Source organism: Phoenix dactylifera, chromosome 1, assembly GCF_009389715.1.
Source record: "Phoenix dactylifera cultivar Barhee BC4 chromosome 1, palm_55x_up_171113_PBpolish2nd_filt_p, whole genome shotgun sequence".
In the NCBI taxonomy this organism is placed as follows: domain Eukaryota; kingdom Viridiplantae; phylum Streptophyta; class Magnoliopsida; order Arecales; family Arecaceae; genus Phoenix; species Phoenix dactylifera.
The window spans coordinates 4,846,623-4,873,745 of NC_052392.1; the positions used below are offsets into that span (position 1 = coordinate 4,846,623).

Sequence of the window (27,123 nt, forward strand, 5' to 3'; positions counted from 1 at the left end):
CAATATTTAAGTATTTATATCCAGTATTTTCTTTAAAATATTTTTGATATTTTTTAGTATTAAAAAAATAAAAATGATCATGAAGCTGTTTAGATCTATAATGTAGGCCTGAAGGCTAGGTTAGGTCGGGCTCATGCCTGAGTAAATTATGATGATCTTTAAGCAAAACCGATCAGAGCTGACTTGGCTCGACCCATGAGCAAGTTTAGTACATTTTAATAGACGTGTTGTATATATAAACAATTGCCTATTCTATTTATATATATTTAAAATAAAGCTCAATCTATACATAGTATGGGGATTAATGGTGCTGATATTAATGTATTGGCTATTATTAAAGTTCATTACTTAACATGTAATAAATATTAATGCTATTGGTATTAACACAATTATACATCATTAAAATTTATTAGCAACATAAATTTAACTATCAAAACGTTTTATGAATTATAATTTATGATATTATTGTATTGTATTTTGGAAACTGCAGGAAAAAATGAAAAAATATACCCACAGGGGCAATATTAATAATGCAATGCAGGATCGTTATTAATGATTCCGGTATTATTGATGAAGTCTTAACTTGTGCAAAGTTCGTATATTAATGTTAGTAATTTTTGTTCGACCATCATTAAAATTCATTACTTAAATATAATAACAATTTAGTTATTAAAATTTTATATTTATTATTATTTATTATATGGCTATGTTGTTATATGCCAATATGATACAATATTATAATAAATTTTTTGTCTTTTTTTTCATAATTGTTTTCAAGTTTATATTTTTCTTGGCATTTCTCAAGTGTACTACTGCCCCCTAAATCAAACTCTATAATTTTTTACATGAAGATGTTAGAGAAATACTTTGTCAAAATGAAAGAAATGCCAATAGACCAATCAATTAACCTCATTGCTCACGTTTCCAATATGAGTTATCCGGGCTGGGTCTATTATTAGAGCATCATAAAAATTTCACACAAATAATTACTTAATAAATGTGTAGCTTTCTGAAAGCGCTGACTTATAATTTCAGATAATTTAGTTTCCTTTTTCTTGATAATTATAATTAGCTTAAAACTCCTTCATCAACCCTATCTAATCCAAGAAGGTAAGCTCACCGGGTGCAGGGCTCGTCGGTTGGGATTTGATGAGCCCGTCCTCGCCCTTCCTCGCCGTCATTCTTTTCGCACCGGGATAAAAAGAGGAGGAAAGAAAAAAACATTTGGAGGGAAGAAGAGATCCGAAAGAGCGAGAGATGGAGAGATCTCAGATTTTGGTATTGTTCTTCGGAACCCTAACCCTAGCTCTCCTGTTCGTATCCGCCCTCGCCGACGACGACGTCATCGTGCTCACCGAGGCCAACTTCGAGGAGGAGGTCGGCCAAGATCGCGGCGCCCTCGTCGAGTTCTACGCCCCTTGGTAGCCTCTGATCTCATCTTTTCTTTGAGAACATGGAAATTATTGTCCGATCTCGTGAATCTGCTTTTGTTTTGTTACTTTCCCCGCGTAGTGGTTGCTTTTCGTGATCGGATTCTTTAGGAGTTGGCATTAGGATTTGCAGATTTAGGGGTTTGACGTGTAGGTCTTGATGTCTTTGAGCTGGATGAGTGGGTGTTGACTTGGATTTGGATGTAAATTTATCATTTTCTTCTTTTTATAAATTCATGTGAATGGATTATTTTTGGACCTATTTGGATGAAACGTCAACTTATTGTGCCATCTAATTGGTGCAATTTCTGAAACTTGAGATTTATATTTGTTGGATTTGTCACTTTTCTTGATTGGGATTTGTACTTGTAGAAACAGCTCGATTAGAAGGTTAGAATCTTTGAGATCGTTTTTATATAACGTCATATTGTTTCATATCGAGTGTGCGGATGCTGTTGAAATTCTCCAGGGATCCGATCTTTTAAATTTGTCAGGTGATGTGGCTAGAATTTGTGCTTGTAGGTGACAACTTTGGCAAAAAGATTAAATCTTTGAGATGGTTTTTTTAGTTTTATGTTGTCTCATGTCTAATCTGTGAAGTTGAAGTCGCTCAAGGATCGAATCTTATATATTTAGCCTAAGCATTTCACAGATTGGCGTTTCATAGATTGGCATGTATTAGGCTTTGCACCATGTAAATGGTCTATATCGGCAGCTTGCCTGGCCGGTCGTATGTCATTGTAACCTCAATCCCATGTGTAATCATAGCAGTACCTCTCTTTCAGTAAATTGTTGAAAAACGCCTTTTGTAGTTGGTTTATTAATGTTTCATTATTGAATACTGCTGTTGTGAGGTATTACTGGGTAGTGTTGCTCTGGCAGTGGTACTGTAGTTTTCTTCTTCTCTTGTTCTTGATGTTCCAAACCACTTTTAACAATATAAGGACAAATTAGCTGATTTTGGTAGTTTGCATAGCACAAATAATACTGATTTAGCCAGTGAAAACTCTTATGGTAATGCTTTCTGTCTAGTTCTAGGTAGTTTTTTTTCCAGGCAGACGTCCTAACGCAATTGCAATTAGCTGATTTTGGTAGTTTGCATGGCACAAATAATATGCTGATTTAGCCAGTGAAAACTCTTATGGTAATGCTTTCTGTCTAGTTCTAGGTAGTTTGTTTTCCAGTCAGACATCCTAACGCAATTGCAATTAGCTGATTTTGGTAGTTTGCATAGCACAAATAATGCTGATTTAGCCAGTGAAGACTCTTATGGTAATGCTTTCTGTCTAGTTCTAGGTAGTTTTTTTCTAGGCAGATGTCCTAATGCAAATGGCAGTCTCTTTTAATAAAACTTTTCAACATTCTTCACTATGGAAGCGGCACCATTTACTTACTTGTTTTCTTGATGGCAGGTGTGGGCATTGTAAGAAGCTTGCACCTGAGTATGAAAAGCTCGGCTCAAATTTTAAAAAGGCTAAATCTATTTTGATTGGAAAGGTCAGTCTTGTTTCTAATTGCGTGTACATGTTGTTTCTCTGTCCAGTTGACAGCCTGTCAAATGTGCTGGAATTAAACAAAAACAGAATAAAAATAGAAGATTTAGCCTTTTCTTGATTAGATTGGACAAACGAAACCTGGCTGCTCTAGTGAATCTTTACAAAACACTTCTGATTGTATATCAAATTGTTGGTGTCACTTTAACTTCTGTTTGTCCTTATAGGTGGACTGTGATGAGCACAAGAGCTTATGTAGCAAATATGGGGTTTCAGGATACCCAACAATCCAATGGTTTCCAAAAGGCTCCTTAGAACCAAAAAGTGAGCATAACATTTATTATGGCTCTTTGTATTTCTTTCATTTAAGTATTTATGGATTTATATGTGACACTAACAAATTGATATGATTATGGAGGTATGAAGGCCCACGGACTGCAGAAGCCCTTGCTGAATTTGTAAATAATGAAGGAGGTAATGTTTTGTTCTGTGATGCGCAAGGGATGTATTAGATTCCATTCTTGCAACTTATGGCTATCGTATATGTTATGTCTTTAGCATATCCAGAGTTGTGGTGTAGAGACTGATTATTATTAACAATCTTGCTTTTATACAGAAGATTTGATGCTTTTTGTCAAAGGAAAGTGATTGGGGTCTCCGTTCCGAACCCTGTAGGTAGATCTTACTGGCATGGGTCAGGTAGGTATAGTACACCCCTGTACCAATGCCAATGATATGCTGTTGGAAGAGAGGCTGCAGCTGTACCATGCTCTGTTATAGTATTGTATCGAGCCCTCATACCATACGGTACCTTATCAGGTCAGTATGGTAGGCCTGTTACCGCACAAGTTGGTATAGAAAATTTTGGTCTCATTGATGTTAAAATTGAATGAAAAGGGGCACAGGCACTTGGCAAAAACTTATGTGATGGAAACTCAAGATTGTGTCTCATTCTTCTTGTCCTATTGGTACAGTTGAGGGGCTGTATATTAACCATTTTAGTTGGACTTCTAGGGAAGGAGCCATGGTGAATGAAAGACTATTAACATGCTGTCATTTGTTGCAAATGAAACTGAACGTGCCTTAGTTTGCGAAACATTAAGCAGAAGTGAAAAACTGCTAAGCGGATGTGCGATGAATGAAAATGGCATTTAATTAGGCACGAATATTCAAGTGATATACTTTGCTGACATTTAAAAATGGTAGTATTTTGGACGTGCATTATATGTGATTTATTCAAGAGAAATACAAAAACATATGATGGACGGCAGTGATCCCACTGATTAGGATTTTTAGACTATGTTGACAAGCAGACTGCCTGTTTACCCTCATGGTGCCTACTGATTTTCTCTTAATTATTTGAAAGGAAGTTTAGAAAGATGTAGATGCTAAAAAGGGTATCCATCGAAAATGAGGAAAGGAAGAAGAGAGGAATCCAAGGAGTCCACTCATGAAATTTCTTCTTGGAGATGGATATGTCAATGTGGATGCGGAGATGAATAAGCAAGGGGTAGAGACGCATGTGCCCCACACCAGGAATTTGCGTTGTAATAGGGAATATGGTGAGATTTGTAGATCTTAACGAGGAGGTCTGATTGCTTTATAGTTTTTAAAGCTTTGAGAGATTTCTTTCATGTGAACAACTGGAATGTCGTAGTTTGCTTTTTTTGTCAACATAGAAAGCTGCTTGTTATCTGATCTTCATTTGACACATGAGAGGTCACAAGCTATCTAACAACATCTAGTGTATATATTATTAGGACTCCATTGGCCAACATACACTGGTAAGATTCTGTCAAGTCTGAAAAGATTTTCAGTTATCTTTCTGTTTCAATCTACAACAGACATCTGAAGCAGTTACACAAGACTCAGAAGTCTTTTGTCAAATTGGATCTGACTGGCTGTGTTTTCAGACTCGCCGCTTAACCTTTGCGTACCAGTGCTGGCACTACATGAAAACTATGGGTATGGAATATGAGTTGGCCCCATTGTAAATACTCTCGGACATCTGTCCCTAACATCTGAGAGCAGAGATGGACAGGGAAGAGCAGAGATGGAGGGGAGAAAAGAGGAAGCAAGGATCTCTGATGAGAGAGAGCGAGAGAGAGAGAGAGAGAGGGCTTTCATATCACCCACCTCTGATGAGGCCGGCTGCCACTGGGCTCAATTAGGATGATTGTGTAGCTGGTGGATGGTGGAGAATGGCCGTCAATCATTCTGCTTGTTGAACAGGATATCCAAGGAGGTTGCAGGCAGCCGAGTTTGAGCCATCAAGAGAGATGAGAAAGGGAAAAGGCTTAAGGTTAGCTCACTTTATTAGTAAGCTGATGGCACATGAGATGCACTCTATTTAATAATAGAAATAAGGTGAATGGTTGTGATGCCATCCACTTAAATTAGAAGTTTATATTTCTGTCGCTGTTTCACCTACAGTTTACTATTTAGATCTACCCTTCTTTTGATGCAAATTTGCTTTTTAATTCCTGACTTATGTATAAAGAAAATAAGTTTCTATCAATTAAATATAATTATGTATGCCCACAACCAAAAAATTTCAAAATATGCATCATGGTCTAAAACATGATATGATGGAGATAACATGTCCACATACTCCTATCCATTTTTGGTTCCTTTTTAAAGCAAGTCCTCATATCCTAAGGGATATGATGGATCTGACCCCTAAACACATACCCACACCCGACACCCATACCCGAACCCATGTAACATAGCTGACTGGGGACTGACTTGAATGTGACCATCAAAATGGGTCCATTTGACCTAATACACAATTCTAGTTAAAAAACTTTGCTTGGTGCAAGCTGAGCTGTTCAAAATGTATATGTGCTAATGATTCAGATCAAATCCAACTTTGTGCTATTCAGAGATGGAACTGCTTAAAACATACAAAAAAAATGCATTCGAAAACAAGCATATGTAAACATAACACCAGTAAAAAAACTCATAATCACAAGAAAAAGATACTAGTATGATAAATATAGTTATGCTCACATCTGACTTCATTTCATTATCTAAATCATACTTGCATTTAGTACATCAGTATTAATTTTGTATTGTTTTTTTGTATGTTCATAAACTTAATCCAGAAGTATGCATGTCAACTTATCTTATTACATAGTATAGAGAGAAGTTTATAGCTCATCAAGTGAAATATGATCATAGCTTTCTTTTTAAAAATATTTTTTCCTGTTTTCCCTACTAATTGAAAAATGATTGCAAAATTTGCTATTCTTTAAGTTACAATTTTTGAAGGGTTTCTGAAGGGCTGTAATTATCCATCTTAAATGCAGGAACTAGACTGCTCTTTATGAGATAAATGAATTCAGCTTGTTCTATCTGTATTAGGTGTAGCTGGCACATATAATGTTGCATATAGTTTATCATACTGTATGCTGCGATCAATCTGATGTTATATATGATAAATAGTACATTATATATATCTGGACTGCAGGGGATTGTAAGTGACGAAGAAATAGATGTGAATGAAACTTCTTGCTTGATCTTTCAATTATTCGCTGACTAGTATATGCATGTGTCTTCACCGTGCTTTGTTTACTCTTTGGCCTGCTTACATTTTTCTTTCCTTCTCATTTTCATTAGCCAATTATGAAAAGATGAACTATCTTGCTGGATGCCAGCCGCATCCAAAATATTAAATAAATGTTAGGTAAAAGCTTCAGAGTCTAGCATATTGCTGGACTATGAGGCCTTTTCCCCTTCTAATATAGCAGACAGTAGATTTTCTAGGATAGGAAGGTGCATCTCCTGCTCAAATTCCTGCTTGGTTGTGTCTTTCCTGCATGTAATGTTGAAAGTGGATTTTGCCTTGCGACAGTCAGTAAGGCCCTGTTTGGGGGAGCTTTTGGAGGGCCAGAAAGCACTTTCTGGCCCTCCAAAAGTACTTTTAGATTAAAAAACTGTGTTTGGTAAATTTTTCAAAAAGCTGTTTCAGCTTTTGCGGGAAGCTGAAAACAGCTTTTGGAAGGAAGCTCCAATTTGGAGCTTTTGGGGGAAAGCTGTTTCAGCTTTTTCGGAAAGCTGTATTTTGACAAAAATGCCCATATTAAAATAACATAATTACATAGTTTGTCCCTTTATAAACCTAAATATCTGCCGGAGCCAAGAACCCTAGCCGTCAGACTCCCTTCCATAAGAAAATGTATTTTTCTTTTCAATTTTTGTATGCATCTCTTGAACCACATTTTAGAAGAAAAAAATTTTAATCCTTTTCCATACCTTCCAAAATCAATCTATTGTTTTTTTTTTAAACATCAACCTCGCGGGCCCACGCTGAGGTCCTCCTCGTGCGTGGACCACGAAGAAGAGCCCCTGGACCGCGGAAAATTATTTTATGGAAAATTATTTTATACTAATAATTATAATATTTTATACCTTTATTTTTGTGTTATACTATAAATATAATATCATAATTATATTATATCATAATACATTAATATGTTATGTTAAATAATTTAATATTATGTTATATTATGGAAAATTAATTTATACTAATAATTATAATATTTTATACCTTTATTTTTGTATTATACTATAAATATAATATCATATTATATTATATCATAATACATTAATATGTTATTTTAAATAATTTAATATTATGTTATATTATCGAAAATTAATTTATACTAATAATTATAATATTTTATAACTTTATTATGTATTATACTATAATATTATATTATATTACATTACATTATAATATATTAATATGTTATTTTAAATAATTTAATATTATGTTATATTATAAAAAATTAATTTATAATAATAATTATAATATTTTATACCTTTATTATTGTATTATACTATAAATATTGTATTAAATTACATTACATTATAATACATTAATATGTTATTTTAAATAATTTAATATTATGTTATATTATGAGAAATTAATTTATACTAATAATTATAATATTTATACTTTTATTATTGTATTATACTATAAATATAATATATATATATTATATCATAATACATTAATATGTTATGTTAAATAATTTAATATTATGTTTATTACCAAATATTAATTTACTCTAATAATTATATTACTATTATGCTATATTAACATAATATTATTTATATTACAATAATATTATACTATATCGTATATTTATGTATTAATTTATATTATGTTTTATTATGTTCTGTTGTATAATACTATGCAATGTTCTTTATGGTAATTTTGTCATACAAAAGTACTTTCTCAGTTTGTTTACCAAACACAAAACAAAGTACCACAAGCACTTTACGAATGTAGTTACCAAACAGCAACAGCTTTTTATAACAGCTCTACTTCAGACAGCTCTACTTCCCAACAGCTCTACTTCTAACAGCTCTACTGCCAACAGCTCCCCCAAACAGGGCCTAAGTATACTTGAGTTGTCTTATTTTGGTACTTTTCATGTTTTCCCTGGATTCTTATGCTACTTGTGGCTTAAAAGGTTCAAAGAAGTTCTGTCCATTACTACTCACCCTGTTATAGTTAGTTGCTGAATGAGACATGACATTACTGCGTATGACTGCATTGGCATATTAATACCTTCTGTTTTCCTTCTATCCAACATTTGAAGCAAGATGGTTCCCATGAGTTTGTACATTTAAATATCTGTTTTCATATTATCCAGTTTCATGAGCTGAAAAGTTCCATATATCATCTTGTCCTTGATGAGATAGTTCATGCATGTCAACAAGTGGATTAAAAAAGAGTTGATGTTACCTAACAGATTTATTGGTCTATGATTACAGGGACCAATGTGAAGGTGGCAGCTCTTCCTTCTAGTGTAGTAGTACTGACACCAAGATAACTTCGACCAGGTTGTCCTTGATGAAACTAAGGATGTCATTGTGGAGTTTTATGCACCATGGTTAGTTTAGCTTCACGGCTGTTTGGCCCTAGCTATGTTTGCTTCATTGGATTTTTTACTTGTTGACATATAATCTTATGATTGTTTTCCCAACAGGTGTGGCACTGCAAAAACCTTGCTCCTGTAAGTAAATAAATATAACCAGGAAACATTGGAAAAAAAATGGCCCACTATGATGAGTAATAGCATTGTCATGTACTTCATCTTTTTGTAGCTTTACTAGTTTTAATCATCTTTTGTTTCTTTATAGACATACGAGAAGGTAGCTACTGCATACAAGTTGGAAGAGGATGTTGTAATTGCTAACATTGATGCTGACAAATACAGAGATTGGCTGAAAAGTGAGTTCAGAATTTGTAATTATGTTACAAGTCCCAAAATTTTAAGACCATTAGATATCACAATTATATTTGTCTTGTTTCTTATGCTTAGTATTTAAAAATAAATTTGGTTCCCCAGTTCAGTTTTGTTACGTTATCAGTAATAAAGGGACATGAGAGTTATACCTGCTGACTGTAGTCAGAAATAAAGTTGCTAACCTAATATTGCATTTCAGTGTTTCCATTGCCAGCCCTACAGACTAGGATATGATCATGATTCATGATTCATTATATTGTTGATTTTCCAATTTTCAATGGGATTTTAGGTTCTTTTCCCATGTGCCCATCAAGAGAGCTTCCTAATAAAATTTATAATGTCTACTTTGCATTCAAAGGAAGCATGACTTTCACTTTATTTGCTCTCCCTTCAATGAAGTCATTGGATTTCAGCTTTAATATATAGTTTTTGTGGACAAAGAAAAATTCTAAATGCACAGCAACAATTCGGACAAGCTTTATTCACTTAGATAGCATTGATTTTGCACATACTGTTTTGCATTTCATTCGGAAAAGGCTGTTTTCTTCATGTTTGTGTTTTTAATGAAAGTTTTTTTTTTCAGTTCCTCTTTTTCAGACACTATGATCCAAGATCTGTGCCCATTTTTTGACTTTCATTTAGATGGCTAAACTATTCATCTGGTTCTCTATTGTCCTGACTCTTTATTATTCTTGTGGACAGGTTTGTTGATTGTATTAATTTCTTGCTCGTTACTCCTGTGCTGCTTCAAGCTCCTTATTTTCTTTTCCCTGGAAAACAATTCATGCAACAGCAATTGCATGTCAAATATTGGCATGAACATCCTTTTAAGTTCAATACCTTGACATATATGATACAATTGATATTATTGCAGAATAGAAACATAATTTAGTGTTATCCTATTGAGGATTTCTGTACTCCACTTGTTGGTTCCTATTCAATGCCATGGCCTCCAAAATATAAATATTAAAAAAAATAGGTCCTATATTTTCTTTCGAAATCTCATTTGCCCCTGATTTTTCCACAACTGAGTATTCATTTCTTTTTTAATTTCCAGCTGTTGCTGTATTCGGCCATTGGATGTGTTTCTTTACCTTGTTGTGCAGTGCAGAATTAACAACCCTTGCTTGTTTTATATTTTGAGTTTACCATTGATCGCACTGTTTTGCATCTTATATTGGTGCATTATTGATGGATGCTGTAGGTAGATTTCTTGAAAATCCATACAGTGAAGCAATGATGATTAGTTGTTAAAAATTTTACCAAATAATAGAGTTTATGCGGAAATATTTCACACATCATAGTATGGCAATGTTGTCATTATTTTTGGTTTTTATATTTCAATTTAAATTGCTAAGACTATATGACTTTTTTTTAACACTGGTATGCATGCGATGTAATTTCAGATATGGAGTTGGTGGTTTTCCTACACTAAAGTTTTTCCCAAAGGGCAACAAAGCTGGTGAAGACTACGATGGTGGGCCGGGACTTGGATGACTTTGTTATGTTCATCAAATGAGAAGTGTGGCACAAACCGTGATGCGAAAGGAAAACTTACTTCACAAGTTTGTAGTAGATACGAATTTGCAAACCTACATTTTTTGTATTTTGTTAATGAATTTGCTTTAATAGTCAAGTTTGATTACTGTAGGCTGGTATTGTAGCGGGCTTGGATGCTTTGGTGAAGGAATTTGTGAGCGCCAGTAATGATGAGCGGAAATCAATCCTATCTCGGATGGAAGAGGAGGTTGAGAAACTCAAGGGTTCTTCTGCAAGGTAACATCTTTCTTCAGTTGAATCTTCAATACTAATTGGATTGATAAATATATTAACAAATTTGAAATTTATTCTCATTGGATTTTTGCAACTCTTGTCCTGATTTTTTTCTTTTTTTCTATCCTTCCTGTAAATGTTGTATTACTGTCTCCATTTTCGCTGCCAAGAAATGAATAAGCCATCACTGTTCTGACAAGCATGTTTATTTATCCGGTTTTTGTGTTATCATTAAAAACAAAATAGGACCTTATTCATATGGCTTGCAGTATTGTTGGAATGATGTATGTTGTACACAAAATTGAAGGGCTGATACATTCTTGTCACTTCTGGTTTTCTTCTTCCATGTCCTTCGTATTCTAGTGAGAGTAGGACTTTTTTGGTTTTCTTAGCCATGCTGCTAAGCCGGTCATCACTAAGTCAGAAAGGTGTTTACTAGGAAATGATTTAACCCAGATTGGTAAAGGAATGGTATTCCATGGATGCCGAAATAAATCACTTGATGCAGAACAGTGTTTGTGTCTTTTCTTCTTGCAAATAGATGCAATATTATGGAGAAAACTTGTTTTTCTTAGGGGATGGTCAATGGTAAAAATTTGACACAAGCTGGCCTCGTGGGCTCCATTGGTCTGCATAATAGGTGTCTTATGTCTAGGGAATTTCATTTCCTATATTTACTTAATAGTATCAATAAAATAGCATTTCACCAATTATTTGAATAGTACAATCCTTGTATAAGGAAATCCTCATGAATATGAGAAACAGAAGTTAACTCTCTGATTTTAGTTTGTGATTTTTTGTTATTATATGTGTGGTATGAACGTCATTGGTCATCTCAAACTACCCCGATCTCCCAGACTTCCAGAGTACAACCAGCCTTCACCAAAGTTAAGCACAAGTTCATTAGAAGTCTTCACAAAATAATGATCTTAAATTTAATTAAATATGTACCTATAGCTGTAGATTTTTCTTGATTATTAATCTCCAGATTTCTACCAGAACACCCAATATTAAAATATTTGTCCTTCTGCTTAAGTCAAAAGAAATTGCTCCTCATTCGTCGTTTGCAGAATCTGTCTCCACAATGCTCCCTACAGTTATTTATTTACAGTCATGTATCTCCTCAATCTCTCTTCATCGTGGACCAAGCGTACCACTGTACACATTGTATTGCTGCACTGTGAGGAAGCGAGCTTTACTCGCGGTACATAATGTACTGGACTATGTACCACCTTGTATTGCATGTTGTACCACATTGTACTGGCAAATCATGAGCAAATATGGGGGTGGGGGCGTACCACAGTACACACTGTACTCCTTGAATAGAGTCAGTTTAGGTCTGGGCACCATGTTCCATGGGTTGAGTAGGTGTATCTTTGACCGCAATGTAGCCCTTGGCCCTTTATCTTCTAGTCAAATGAGAAAAAAATATATATGTTACATTTCCTCCTCATGTGCCTGGTATGGATGAGATGGTAGCTTGATATCGGAACATTTCCTAGTGGGAATCATTTGACATCATCTCTTCAGGGACCTGAAGTGGAAATAGGGTGTCGGTCGTTGAGTTTGTACTGCATTTCTGGTTGTTGGGAGGTAGGGTATGTGGCCCCAGTATTGCTTTTTTTGTTGCTTTGGACTAGGCATTGGAAATGCAGGATGCATCGATTTTCAAAAAAGAACTTTTTATATTTATTTCTAATGGGAAATTTTCTATATTAATTGTTCATGGCAATTGAATTGTATAAAACGTCTGCAGTATCTTGTATAAAAATACATCAAGTTATTACTAAGTTTGGGTAGGCATTTGTTTTTTCTCTCTCTTAATAATGGAGCTTAAAATTAGTTCTGTATTTGCTTTCACTGTGGATGCACATAAGGTCTTGATCTCCGTTGACTAAACCAAGCAACAACATTACATCCCCAAGGTTTGAAAACTGATAATGGATCGTTTTGGCAGAGATTGGTCCCAAACTGATTGGAAATTTCCAATTTTATGGTTTCAGCTGGTTTGACTGGTTTCACCACTTCTAGTAGGGCAAAACTTATATTTTTTAATCTTTTCCTTTTCATTTAATAGGTATAAATGTTCAATATTTTTGTTTTGTTTGTAGTATTTGTTAATGGTTTCAATTTCATATGCATTTAAGGCTCTAATGATCAAATTTATGTTATGTCTTGGCTATGCTTTATTATTGTAGTGTGCAAAATGCAATCTTGATGTGTATCTTTACTAGTCAGGGCCTGTAGGATTTTTCTATAGGATTGGGCTGAAATTATATAGGATTCGTGATTGGACTGCTCATTTAAGCATAGCTCTATCAACCAAACATCTCCTAGCTCAAATTCTGTGGGACCCATGGAGGTTCTTTTTTCTTTCTGCAGTCCAAAGGTTGAGATTTGTGTAGGCTTTTAGAACATGCATGCTAGATGGGCTAATAGGCCCGAATCCTGTAGGATTTTCAGCTCAATCCTATAGGAATATCCAAATAGGCCCCTAGAAAGTATTGTGTACTCTTATAGATCTTTTTCTACTTAAGCAAATTTTCTTTTTTCTTGTTTTAGAATAATATGTTGTATGAAATGAAATAGTGAAATATTTTTTTTTTGGATGGATCATTTTATTTTGGCTTAATTTGGCTGTTAATGAAATATGCTTAAATGGTTTCTCTCTTGCTTAGATGAGTCTCTAAAATGAGATAAATGAAATATGCTTAGATAAGAGTCAAATGTGAGAAACGAAGAAAATATGCACAAATCAGGAAAATAAAATGTTCAGAATTTATTCAAATTAGAGAAAGTGTGGGATAGTTATATAAAAATTAGAGAAGGTATAAATATATTTAATATAGTAAGCTTTAAAACAGTTTAGTTTTTACTTAAAGTTGTCTAACCTACACATACGATCTAAATAACTCAAAATATAATGGAATGACATGAAAGTAACTCTTCTTCTTCTTTTTTTTTTGTTCTGATATTTTTTTGACTGTTTTTCCCCACTGAAGCTTTGAAAGTCAGTGTGGGAAATTGAAACTCACCTGAAGGGATTGAAATGAAAATCGAATTAGTGGCCTTAAAAACCTCGATTACATCCATTTGCAGCCATGTTTCCAGATGCACTGCTAATTAATTGATTCTTTAGTTTACCTTGGAAATTTGACTTGCCGTCTATGTCAGGTATGGTAAGACCTATCATGAAGGCTGCAAAAAAGCTGCATTGCAAAGGTTCTGAGTATGCCAAAAATGAAATTGAGCGGCTTCCAAACGCATGCTGGATAAGGTGGTGGCCACAATTTTCCTTTTCCGTTTTAGTTTGTCCGGAAATGAATCTCAAACATATTAGATATTCTAAGCTGTTATATATTGTTCTAAGACGGAGAAATATTTACTATTTGTCTGATGGCAGTCGATCAGCCCGTCCAAGGCAGATGAGTTCATCATTAAGAAGAACATTCTATCAACTTTTTGCTGCTTAGGGACATGCAGGCTTCTTTTATAATTTAATGTTTTAGAGAAACATTTTGGGGTTAATATGACTGGGACCAAGTGAGTTATAATCGATCAGCCCATCCGAGGCAGACGAGCTCATCATTAAGAAGAACATCCTATCAGCTTGGGGAGATGCAGGCTTCTTTTATAATTTAATGCTTTAGAGAAACATTTTGAGGTTAATATTACTGTAACCAAGTGAGTTTATGGTGTAGCAGGGCCTCATGTTAGACGTTAAAGTTTGCATAATTATTGGCAATTACCAGGGATTTTAATTACGTTGTTTTTAAATGATTTAATCATAACTTACAGAGATTGGCTTACCTTAAAACAAGCAGGGCGGATCCTTGTGTTATTTTCTTGAGAGCAGTTTTAAGTGTTCCCCGCCTCGTGATGGTAGATTACGAAAGCATTTCATTTGAGCATCCATGGACTGGTTCCTCTGGACCGGAAGATCCTGGCTGTCCCGGGTTGGTGCCGGCCTGGAAAGACGGGAACGGTTGCATCCTAACATTTTAGATAGCTTGGTGTCATGCAACATAATTTTCTAAATTTTTTTTCTCTTCGTACTTGTTATTAATGGCCATTGTCTTCCTTCTGTTGTTCCCTGATGATCACACCAACGAGGGACGGATGGACCAAGCCAGAACCGTTACTAATGCCGGATTAGTACCGATTCTGGCTCTTGGATTGAAAATATGGTGGAAAAGTGACAAAGTTTCGCTCGCCATTGAAACAGTGTGTGGGAGTAAGAAAGGAGCAATGAAGAAATTCTTTGTCTGGATTACCTTATTTCTCTCTCTCTCCTCTCTCTCTCTCTCGCCCACCACCGGGGACTCCACCATTGCCTCCCATCTCTGCTCCACCCACGCCGTTGTCACCCCACCATCACCAATCCGTCTCCGGCCAACCTTTCTTCCACCTCCTCCCATCCCTAATCCACACCACCTCTCCATCCTCATTGTCCGATGCTGTCTGCCGCCATTCTGGCGAGAACAACCCCCAGAGCTGTCGCTCAATCACTCCGCTGCCTCTCTCTCCCAACGCCGTCCTGAAGAGCCTCAGGATCGACGACCTTTGTGCCCTCCTCTTCTTCTTCTACTTCCTCCTCCACCTCTTCTCGTTCCACCACACCGGGCTTTGTCGAGGCATCCACCGCCTCCTCTCCCTCCGTTGCTGTCTCGGCTTGCCTTCTCCTCCCTCGCCCCCCCCCCCCCCCCCCGCCCCACCTTTGCCATCATCGCCTGACACCACCTCGCCATTGGCAAGCTCGGATTACCATCCACTCCTTCCTCTCCATGCCTCGCCTCGGCTGTCCCCATAACCTCCCTCGCCTTCAACTCCCTCCGGTGCGTCGAGAAGGGATTAGGGCGATGCAGGGATTAGCGTCGTTCGGTTTGAATAAATAAATAAATAAGAAAAGATAGGTGATTGGTTGGGAAACCAGATGAAATGAATAAGGGTATAATAGGAATTACACATAACTTTTTTAGGAAGGTGGATGGTCAACCAAACATAAGCACTTTGGGAAATCTGTCACTTTCCATGATTAACCAAACATATCAAAAGTACTTTCCCAGGCATCTCTTTTTAGGAATCTGCTTCACAGGAATCATATTCCTAGGAGGGAAAATGCTTCCCGCGAGCCAAACGAGCCCTAAATGCAAGGAGTGGAGCCTTTTATGATCGGTTTCGGTTTCGCACCTGGCAACGGGCATTACAATTTGCTATCGTAAATTAAAAGGAAGCCACCATTGCTCAGCTCCGGGATGCAGACGTTGATTCTTGGAATGGAGCAGCTTCGTAGAAAACGGTGGAGTTACCTGCCAAGTCAATCTGGAAGGCAGCAATTCATCAAAAGATCCAAATCTTTGCCATGGTTTAAAAGCCAAGAGTACTGGATTCCTGAGCTTTATCCCACTTCGTTGCTGCTACTGCTTCAAGTCGGTTTTTATTTCGTTCTCTGTTACATGCTACATCTTTTTTTTGTTTTGTTTTGTTTTGTTTTGTTTGTTTGTTTTCATGGTTACTGTCATCTAATTATCTTTGCCACTATTGAATGTAACATTACTTCATCGCTATCATTGTGTTCATATGATATCTGCCATTGGTGAGTCCTCATCCCCCTTTTTTTTTAAAAAAAAAAAAGGAACGAGTGGTTGTTTTTTTAAGCTACCACTGGGATATAGAACGGCATGAAAGATTACAAGATTTCCTTTATAATTGTTACAAGAAATCTATATTCATGATGTCATGTCCCTCATCTAGCTGCCATTTTAAATAAGATAGAAGTGGTGCAATTGAAGTGCTGCTCTGCTCCTGGAATCTATTTATAAAAGCTAAAGCAGATGGAATATGGATGCTGGAAAAGTTTAGATAACCACTTCCCTCTTGAGGAAAGCTGAAGGAAATAGCAAACCAGAGTGAGTGCAGCCACCATGGCATCAAGTGAACTGGGCCCATCACCTCTGGAGCTCAGGCTTGACTCTTCAAGTGGCAGGTACAGAAATCAGTTCAATTAGAGAATAGGGTAAGCAAAACTGAGTTTCTAAAGTTGAATCAATTAGAGATTATGAAGGCTTAGCAAAGTCTAACATCCCATAGCTTCTCATTGAATCAAAAAATATGAAATTTGTCAGGATATTGTTCAAATGAAAAGGAAGTTACAATATTGTTTGAGTCCCTCTATGACGCCTTTAATGGTAAAGTTTAACAATAAGGCCCTCCAGTATTCATCAATTAATGGTGATCCAAAAAAAAAAAGGGGTAATTAATTCCCCACCCTCCAAAAGACGCGTATAACAAAAAGTTCCCGGTTGACCAGTCTTAAAATGTTCCGTCCAATATCTCCACCAAGTTTAAGGGGGGTTCTATATACACCCCCCTATTGCTAAGGACACCCCCCAAAAACCAAAAAAAAATACCCAAACTAACCTTTAGTGTAATTACCATATTGCCCTTGAAATTTTCTCAGTACACCCCCCTTCCTCCTCCTCCGTTTCGTTTTGAAAAGAAAAAAAAAAAAACACCCTCAAACCCCCTTAAACCCCTCGATCCATTTACATTGTTTAGGCGATCTTTGAAGGAGATTTAAGGCCCCATTCGAAGCATGGACAAGCAACTAGTGATTTGGGATGAAGAATTGGCCGCAAAGGTACGTGTTCCACCCTTGTTTCGAAATTTTTTTTTTTCACGGTTCGTGCTCCGTTCGGCACTGGATCGCGAACAAAAGGCTTCTGTTCGGTCTGAACAGTGCCGAACAGAAGCCTTCTGTTCGGCAACCCCTCAACCGAACAGAAGCCTTCTGTTCGGGCTGCACAGTGGCCGAACAGAAGGCTTCTGTCCGGCACTGTGCAGCCGACAGAAGGCTTCTGTTCGGGCTGCACAGAGCTGAACAGAACCCTTCTGTTCGGCACTGTGCAGCCGAACAGAAGGCTTCTTGGTGCCCAAATCGCGTGCCGTGCTGAATTTTGTGCCGAACAGATCCTCTGATTCATTAATTCTTGGTGATAAATTTTTATATGTAGGGCTATGCTACAACCGAATCGAGTATAATTGGATCAGAATTTGTACTGGATTACACAAGCGAATTTACAACTTACGAGGTATTATAATGTATTGTGCAATTTTGTATTAGTTTAGCGAGCTATTTTTACAACTGTGTACTTACATAAATTGTTTAATGTGTAGATCTTCAAGAGTAGAGAGGACTTGTGTAATTGGTGTCGTGAAGCTGGGAGGCGAAATGGTTTTGTTGTTGTAATCAAATCATCCGATGCAGGTACCATTTCTAAGAAACCCAGAATTACGTTAGGTTGTGAGAGGGGTGGGACGTACCGAACCAAAAAAGAAAAGCGAAGTAAAGACTGCCTGTGGGACAAAGAAGTGTGGATGCCCTTTTGCATTAAGAGGAAAGAAATTGGATACTGCGGATGATTGGATATTACTGGTCGTATGTGGAGTGCACAATCATCGCCGCTGCAGAGAATCTGGAGGGGCACTCATATGCAGGGAGATTATCTGAGCAGGAGACGGAATTGTTAGTGGATATGTCGAAGAGTTTGGTTCGTCCAAAGGACATATTATCCACATTGAAGGAAAGAGATGCCCTCAATGTTACGACTATCAAGACTATCTACAATGTACGTCAACGATTTAAGGTTGTAGAGAAAGCCGGGAGGTCTGAAATGCAACATATATTAGGGTAAATTATCAGAGGGCTAAATATATTGAGTGGCATAGGAATTGTACTAATACGGATGTTGTGCATGACTATTTTGGGGCACACCCTGGCAGCATTGATTTGTTCCGTGCATTTCCCCGTGTGTTGATAATGGATTGCCACGTACAGACGAATAGGTATCGTCTTCCGCTCTTAGAGATTGTGGGGGTGACATCTACTGACATGACATTTTCAATTGCTTTTGTATACTTAAATTCTGAGCGGGAAGAAAGCTATACTTGTCTCACCCTATCCAGATCCCGCAGTAAACACAGATACGCTATAGGCACCCTGGTCCCACTCTTATCAGCAAAGAGTGTGCAACCTAACAAAAATAACAAATAGGCTCGTGCTGCACACTCTATCCTCTGCTGGCTGTCTCTATCAGATACAGAGTGAAACTGAGTCCTCAGCCACTCCATCCTCACAGACTGACCGGCGCGATGACAGTACCTCCTGACGCGCGTCTCCAGCTGACACCCCCAACAACTCCACAAGTAGCTCCTCAGCATCCCGATCACTCATCCTCTCAGGAGAAACTGCTACTGAGGCACCTGCGACAGGAATCCCTAAAATGGCGGATACATCATCCAACGTGATAGTGATCTCGCCAAATGGTATATGGAAGGTGTTCGTCTCGGGCTGCATCTCTCTACGAAGCCCGAAATCAGAATCTTATCGGTGAATCGATAAGAGCACTGTACTAACTCTATGAGGCCCGACTGCCTCAATAGTGCTTTGAACCTGGTATTTGGTTGGTTTGGAAGACCACCACTTCCATTCACCAACCTTGGCAGTATGGTTCATGCACTTTAGTGGAGCCCGTTCCTGTAATATAAATGTATAATTACTACTACTTTTAAACATCAATAAACAATCCTAGCACGACGTCTCCTAGCTGACGCCGTAGGTCTAACTCTGGGAGGGACCGGGATCCATGTCTGAAAATATAGAAATTCAATGTTAGGCTATATCAAAGAAAATAATTCAATTGCATACATAAATGATAAATGATAAAACAAGCCAAAAAGAAACAAGTTACTTCTTGGAATCTACATGATTGGGTTTTGTGATAATAATTCAATGTTACTCTCAATTGCATACATAAATGATAATTCAAAAGTATACGACTCGTAAACTCAAGACATAATCAATAATAGACTTTACCTAAAACTATGCCGCAGTTCTTAGTTTTTTGTTTTAGTTTTTGTTCGTTAACTAATGTTGTGGTTTATTATTTGATAGAGCATTTGATATGAGATAATCATTCCAAGATCAAGGAATGACATCGTGAGGGAGGTAACAAGATCATCATATTTGGGATGCACCATGTTAATGCTATATGTAATGATTCTAAATTATCCCTACTTCTCAAATTACTATCTAATCTAGTAATGAAAAACTTGTCCTTGATGTTGGGTATCCAATTCACCGCTAAGGACGTGATCTAGGCTAAAATTTGGGAATAAAAATAATCCTTAGTCTAGCAACAGAAAAAAAAAAAAAATTGGATTCGGCCCCATGGGGGACCAAGATACATTGGGGTCGGGCCCCATGGGCCGAACCAATGTATTTTGGTCGGCCCCATGGGGCCGACCCCAATTGGCAGCGGGTCGGCCCCATGGGGCCGAACCGGAAGGCACTGGTTTCAAAGAACCAGTGCCGAACGATTTGGGGAGGGCGGGGGGGGGGGGGGAGCTACCTCCGAGGTGGTCGTGGAGGCGCCGGCGAGGTGCTCGTTGCTCGGGGAGATGGCCAGGGAGGTGGTTCCGGGAGAAGCCGGCGAGGTGGTCGGAGATCGGGAGATGCCGGCGACGAAGGGGAGAAGGGGGAACGGGGGGGTTTTGGGCGTTGGCGAGGGTGCTTTGGGCGGAACAGTTCAAAGGGGAGCATTTAGGTGAGGGGGTGGGGAGGGTGGGGGGTAATTTAGGAATTTTTAATTTTTTAGGGGTGTCCTTAGCAAATGGGGGGGGTGTAGAGAGTATTTAATTTTTTTGTTAATTTTTGGGGGGGTGTCCTGAGCAATAGGGGGGGTGTATATAGAACCACCCCAAGTTTAATTCCCGTTCCCTGAGCCTCTTTTATTTTTTCAAAAATGCCGAAAATACCCCTGCCCCTCTTGATCTCCTATTCCAAGAAGAAGAAGGAGGAGGAGGAGGAGGAGGAGGTACGGACCGGTTGACCATGGCCCGTCCCTGCCCAAGCTCCCTCCCGCGGCCGCGACCGGCCCCGGCTCGCCCCCTCCCGTGCCCCTGCCCCTCCTGATCTTCCGTCCTAGAAGAAAAGAAGAAGAAAAAGGCCCTGGCCGCCGCTGACCGCGGGCCCGCCCCCGCCCGAGCCCCCTCCCGCCGGGCCTCGCCCCCTCCCCCCCTCCGAGCCCCCTCCCACGGCCTCGCCCCCTCCCGAGCCCCCTCCCCACGGCCTGCCCCTGCCCGAGCTCCCTCCCACAGCCGCCGCCCCGCTCGGCTAGCTCCCTCCCCAGCCGCCGCCCGCCTCGGCTAGCCCCATCCTACGGCCGCGCCGCTAGGAATGCCCCCCGCCCCCGCCCCTCACGAGCCCCCTCTTGCGGCCATCGCCGGCCACGACTCGTCCTCCTCCCCGCGTCCGCCGCGGCTTGGCCCATTTCTGGAGCCGCCGACCTTGCGGGAGGAGAGGCGTTCTCCACTGGCCAGCAGCGGCCGTCGCCGCCGGCGGCCACGCCCCCTCCCGCGGCTCCCTCTAAACGGCCGCCACGGCCCGGCCCCCTTCCGGCATCGCCGGGCTTATGAGAGGAGAAGAAAGAAGAAAGAAGAAGAAGGGAAGAAGAGAAGAAAAAGAAAAAAAAGAAAGAGAAAGAAAAAGAAGAAAAAAAAAAAAAAGAAAGAAATATATATATAAATCAACGAATAAATGAATAATATATTTTAATAAAATAAATAATTATAAAATAAATAAATAAATAAGCCACCACGGTCAAGCCCTCTCCTGCGGCCCCCTTTCGGCGCCGCCAGCTCGCGGGAGGAGAAGAAAGAAGAAGAAAGGAAGAAGAGAGAAAAAAAGAAGAAAAAAAAGAAGAAAGGAAAGAAAAAGAAAAAGAAAAGAAAAGAAAAAAAAAAGAAAAGAAAAGAAAAAAAAGATTTAAGTGTATGCAAAGAAGACTTAATTGTGTATAGAGAACACTTAACTGTGTGATCTACATAGTTAAGTGTTCTCTCTATATAATTAAGTTTCTCTACACACTTAAATATATGATGCATAGAATATTTAACTGTATGCAGAGAAGATTTAAGTGTGTGCAGAGAAGACTTAATTGTGTACATAAATTATTTAGTTTAACTATGTGATGTATAGAATACTTAACTATGTTGAGAAAAGAATTAAGTGTGTGTAGAGAAGACTTAACTGTGTACATGTGCAGAGAAGGGAAAGAAAAGAAAAAGAAAAGAAAAAGAAGAGAAGGAAAGAAAAAGAAAAAGAAAGAAAGGGAAAGAAAAAAAAGGAAAGAAAAAGAAAAAAAAAGGAAAGAAAAAGAAGGAAAGAAAAGAAAATGAAAGAAAATGAAAGAAAAAAAAGAAAAAAAAAGAAAAAAAAAAAAAAAGAAAAAGAAAAAGGAAAGAAAAAGAAAACAAGGAAAGAAAAAGAAAAAAAGGGAAAGAAAAGAAGAATAGGAAAAGAAAAAGAAGAAAAAGAAAAAAAGAAGAAGAAGAAAAAGGAAAGAAAAAGAAGAGAAGAAAGAAAAAGAAAAAAAAGGAAAGAAAAGAAGAAAAGGAAAGAAAAAGAAAAAAAAGAAAAAAAAAAAAAAAAGGAAAAGAAAAGAAAAGAAAGAAAGAAAAAGAGCACTTAACTGTGTGATGCATAAAACACTTAACTGTGTACAAAGAAGATTTAAGTGTGTGTAGAAAAAAATTAATGTATATAGAGAATACTTAACTTAACTGTGTGATGCATAAAATACTTAACTATGTGCAGAGAAGATTTAAGTGTATGCAGAGAAGATTTAATTGTGTACAGAAAAACTTAACTGTGTGGTGCACACAGTTAAGTATTATCTGTACACAATTAAGTATTCTCTGCACATACTTAACTATGTGATGGAGAGAACACTTAACTATGTGCAAAGAAGAAAAAAAGAAGAAAAGGAAAGAAATAGAAGAAGAAAAAGGAAAGAAAAAGAAAAAAGGGAAAGAAAAAAAGAAAAGAAAAGAAAAAGAAGAAAAGGAAAAAAAGAAAAAAAGAAAGAAAAAAGAGAAAGAAAAAGGAAATAAAAAGAAGAAAAAGGAAAGAAAAAGGAGAGAAGGAAAGAAAAAGAACACTTAACTCTGTGAGCACGCAGTTAAGTATTTTCTGTACATAATTAAGTATGTGCAAAGAACATTTTAAGTGTGTGCAAAGAAGACTTAATTGTATGCAGAAAATATTTAACTTAACTGTGTGATGTATAGAACATTTAACTGTGTGCAGAGAAGATTTAAGTGTATGCAGAGAATACTAATTGTGTACAGAGAATACATAACTATGTCCAGAGAAGATTAAGTGTGTGCAGAGAAGGCTTAATTATGTACAGAAAAATACTTAACTTAATTGTGTGATGCATAGAATACTTAACTGTGCGCAGAAAAGAATTAATTGTCTACAAGAAACACTTAACTGTGTATGCACGCAGTTAAGTATTTCTGTACACAATTAAGTTTTTTCTGCACATACTTAACTATGTAAATGCAAAAAATACTTAATTGTGTGCAGAGAAGGAAAGAAAAAGAAGAAAAAAAGAAAAAAAAGGAAAGAAAAGCAAATAAGGAAAGAAAAAGAAGAATAGGAAAAAAAGGAAAGAAAAAAAAAAGGAAGGAAAAGGAAAAAAAGGAAAGAAGAAGAAGAAGATAAAAGAAAAAGGAAGAAAAGGAAAAAAAAAAAGAAGAAAAAGGAAAGAAAAGGAAGAAAAAGAAAAAAAGAAAAAAAGAAAGAAAAGAATAAGAAAAAGGAAAGAAAACGAAGAGACGAAAAGAAAAAGAACACTTAACTGTGTGATGCATATAACACTAACTGTGTGCAGAGAAGATTAAGTGCGTGCAAAAAAGACTTAATTGTGTACAAATAATACTTAACTTAACTATGTGATGTATAGGAATACTTAACTATACCCAGAAAAGATTTAAGTGTGTGCAGAAAAGCTTGGCACATAGGTAATATACCATAGCACATATTTAAGTAAGCTTGGCACACAGTTAGTCAATGTTTGAACACTTAATCTAGCCTGATACATAGTTAAATCTCTCGCACACAGTTAAGTAGGATTTAACTATGCGCTAGGCTGGATTAAGTGTTCAAATATTTACTAACTGTGTGCCAAGCTTATTTAAATATGTCCATACTATATTATATGTGTACCAACTTACTAACCTAACTGTCACTCACTAATCTTTTTTTCTTCATTTTTCTTTCTTTTCTTCTTTTCTTTCCTTCTCTTCTTTTTCTTTCCTTTTTATTTTTCTTTTCTTCTTTTTCTTTCTTTTTTCCTTTTCTTTCCTTTTCTTCTTTCTTACTTTTCTTTTTCTTCTATTCTTCTCCTCCCTTCTATTTATTATTTTTATTTATTTCATTGAAAATATTAGTTATTATCTTAATATTTATCTATTATTTATCATTCATTCATAGATATAATTATTTAACATTTATTTATTTATTTATTTCTTCTTTTCTTCCTTTTTCTTCTTTTTCTTTTCTTTTTTCTTCTCTTCCTCTCCTCCCTCTTATTATTTATTTATTAGTTTATTTCATTGAGATATATTTAGTTATATCTTAATTATTTATTTTTTATTCATTCATCGTAAATATATTTATTATTTATTTATTTATTTATTTCTTCTTTTCTCTCTTTTTTTCTTTTCCTTCTTTCTTTCCTTCTTTCTTTTTTTCTTTTCTTTTTCTTCTCTTCTTTCGAAGCTTCTTCTCTTCTTCCTTCTCTCCTTCCCTCCTTCTCTCCTCCCGCGAGGCCGGTGACGCCGGAAGAGCTGTCGTATTATTTATTTACTTATTATTTATTTATATTTTATTATTGAAATATATTTATTATTATCTTATTTATTTATTTATTTATTTGTTCATTCATATATATATATATACATTTATTTATTTATTTTATTTCTTTTTCTTTCTTTTTCTTTCCTTTTCTTTCTTTTCTTTTTCTTCTCTTCTTCCCGATGCCTCTTCTTCTTTCTTCTTTCTTCTCCTCCCTCCTCCTCCCACAAGGCTAGCGGCGCCGGAAGAGTGCCGAGCCGTGGTGCTCGCGACGTGGCCGTGGAGTACGGCCGGATCCTTCTTCTCCGATTCTCTCGCGGGCGCACGTGGGGAAGAAGCACGGGTGGAGGTCGAGGGCAAGGGAGGCGGCGGCGGAGACGGCGGCCGAGAGGGAGTCGCATTTAGCCTGGAGATCGGAGCCGATGATGCGGAAATGGAACGGGCACACGCGGACCTACGGGATGGCTTGGAAGAATAGGATTCAAAACAGGGGAAGAAAAAGGGGAAATGAGATGAAGAAGGTAAGGGCATTATGGTCTTTTTATGAAAATTTATTATGCATTGGAAATGGTATGACCGGTTGTAAAGTTATGTTCAACAGGATTAAATATTACAGTCCGGTCAAAGAATGGATCGGACATAGTTTTCCCAAAAAAAAATTCACTTTTCATTGTGATCTCAAAACATTCTAGGATAACCATATAACATCGAATAATTTGATAATTCAAAAATTCATGTTCCATATGGTGGCTCCAAAACTATTTAAGGTTACCATACGTACAACTTCTTTATGAAATCAGCAATAAATCCCTGAATATTTATGAATTAGATGGCGGCTAAAAAATTAGTGTTTCATGCGGTTATCTTATAAAAATGAGTGAAGTTCTAAAACAACATTTTATAACCTCAACTATATGCGCCAGGGTGATAACTCCAGTCTACTCAAAAAAAAAAAAAAAAAACTCAGTCTTCCTTCCATCATCAAGCCAGAGCGTATCTTGATGCGGTGGGTGGTTGATGGCCGACCGCGCGAAAGCCATATTATGGCGCGAAACCCGAACCCTAGGCGGACCAAGCGGCGCCGAATGACGAAAACCTTTCGATTGATTCCCTGGCTGCATTCGCGGCGCAAACGTCAAACCTAACTTCATCAAAAGTTCAAAACCCTTCTCCGCTCTTTTCTTCCGATCGCGCTTGAGGGTTTCGACCCATCTACAAGTATTGATCTGTTTCTCCCCCATGCAGCTTTCTAATTTTGTCTCTATCGAAATTTGAGCATCTTTCCTTCTCTCCGTGAAACATTTTACAATCTCTAAATTGTTCCTTTTAGAGGAAAAAAAATGTTTCTTGGTACCAAAACATATCTATTTAGGTCAGTTCTTGTGATTTTTTTTTTCTTTTCTTTGTTTTATCCCTGGATTGGACCCATTATATGTGATGTGATGCGCCATAACCGCTCCTTTTTTTCTTATAATACGTGTTGTTAAACATTTGTTTTTGTTGATTTTAGTATTGTTGTGGTTTAAGAACGGATATGTTCTGTTCTTTCATTGAATTAAAACTCTCTGATGCCAAAAATTTTGATGAAAAAAGATCTATACGTTATATTTCTCTTGATCTGACTGTTTGAAGAAATTTAGAATAACAGTCATTATTCATTACTTTGTATTGTATACATGATGGATAATATAAATGGCTGGAAGTTAGCTGCTATCCTGTTACAATGGCTGTTATATGGCATGAATAGTGACTATTTTGGATATTTTCTGTGTTCCTCCACTTGAAACATTGTTTCTTATATTCAAATCATCTTTTTGGTTCTCATCCTTCTCAAAAAAATCTCCATATCAGCTCTGGAAGGAATATTTGATTTCTAAGCAGTGAAATAATCAAATAATGCCATTATTTTACTATCATTGGACATCATTTGCTGCCAGGCGATGTCAACTTCACTGCAACATTGCAGTAGACTAGTTGATGCTGCCCGTGCTTCTGATACAAATATTAATTTTGGTGGAGGTTGAGCTTGCAATTATAAGAGCAACAGAATGCCATTATAAGTGTATTTAACATGGTCATCCTACACGATTATATATTATCAAATTGCATGTGTAAAAAGAATTATATGAGCTGTTGAAATGTTAAGACATTGTCACTCCACTTTGCGAGTTTTGTTCATATTCATTAAGCATAGCTGTAAATAATTTACAAGGTGATGTCCTCCGACGTTTATTTTATATCTGGTTACATTAATCTAACTATAACTGTTCCATTATTGTCTTTATAATTGGGGCATAGAGAGAACTATTATTAGAAGAAGTGTGAGTGATCTTTAGCTGTTCTTGCAACAATCCCTTAGCAGTTGAGTGACAATTGCTGTATAGGACTGTCCAGGTTATCAAATTTTGTGGTGATATGTTTTCACAACATAAGGGTAATGTTCATTACAGTCTTCATGTTTCGGG

General features: G+C 37.1%; 1 pseudogene; it reads left to right on the forward strand.

Moving 5' to 3' along the window:
• The first annotated feature begins 1,137 nt into the window (after positions 1-1,137).
• On the forward strand, positions 1,138-14,773 carry LOC103712447 (annotated as a pseudogene).
• The last annotated feature ends 12,350 nt before the right edge of the window (positions 14,774-27,123 follow it).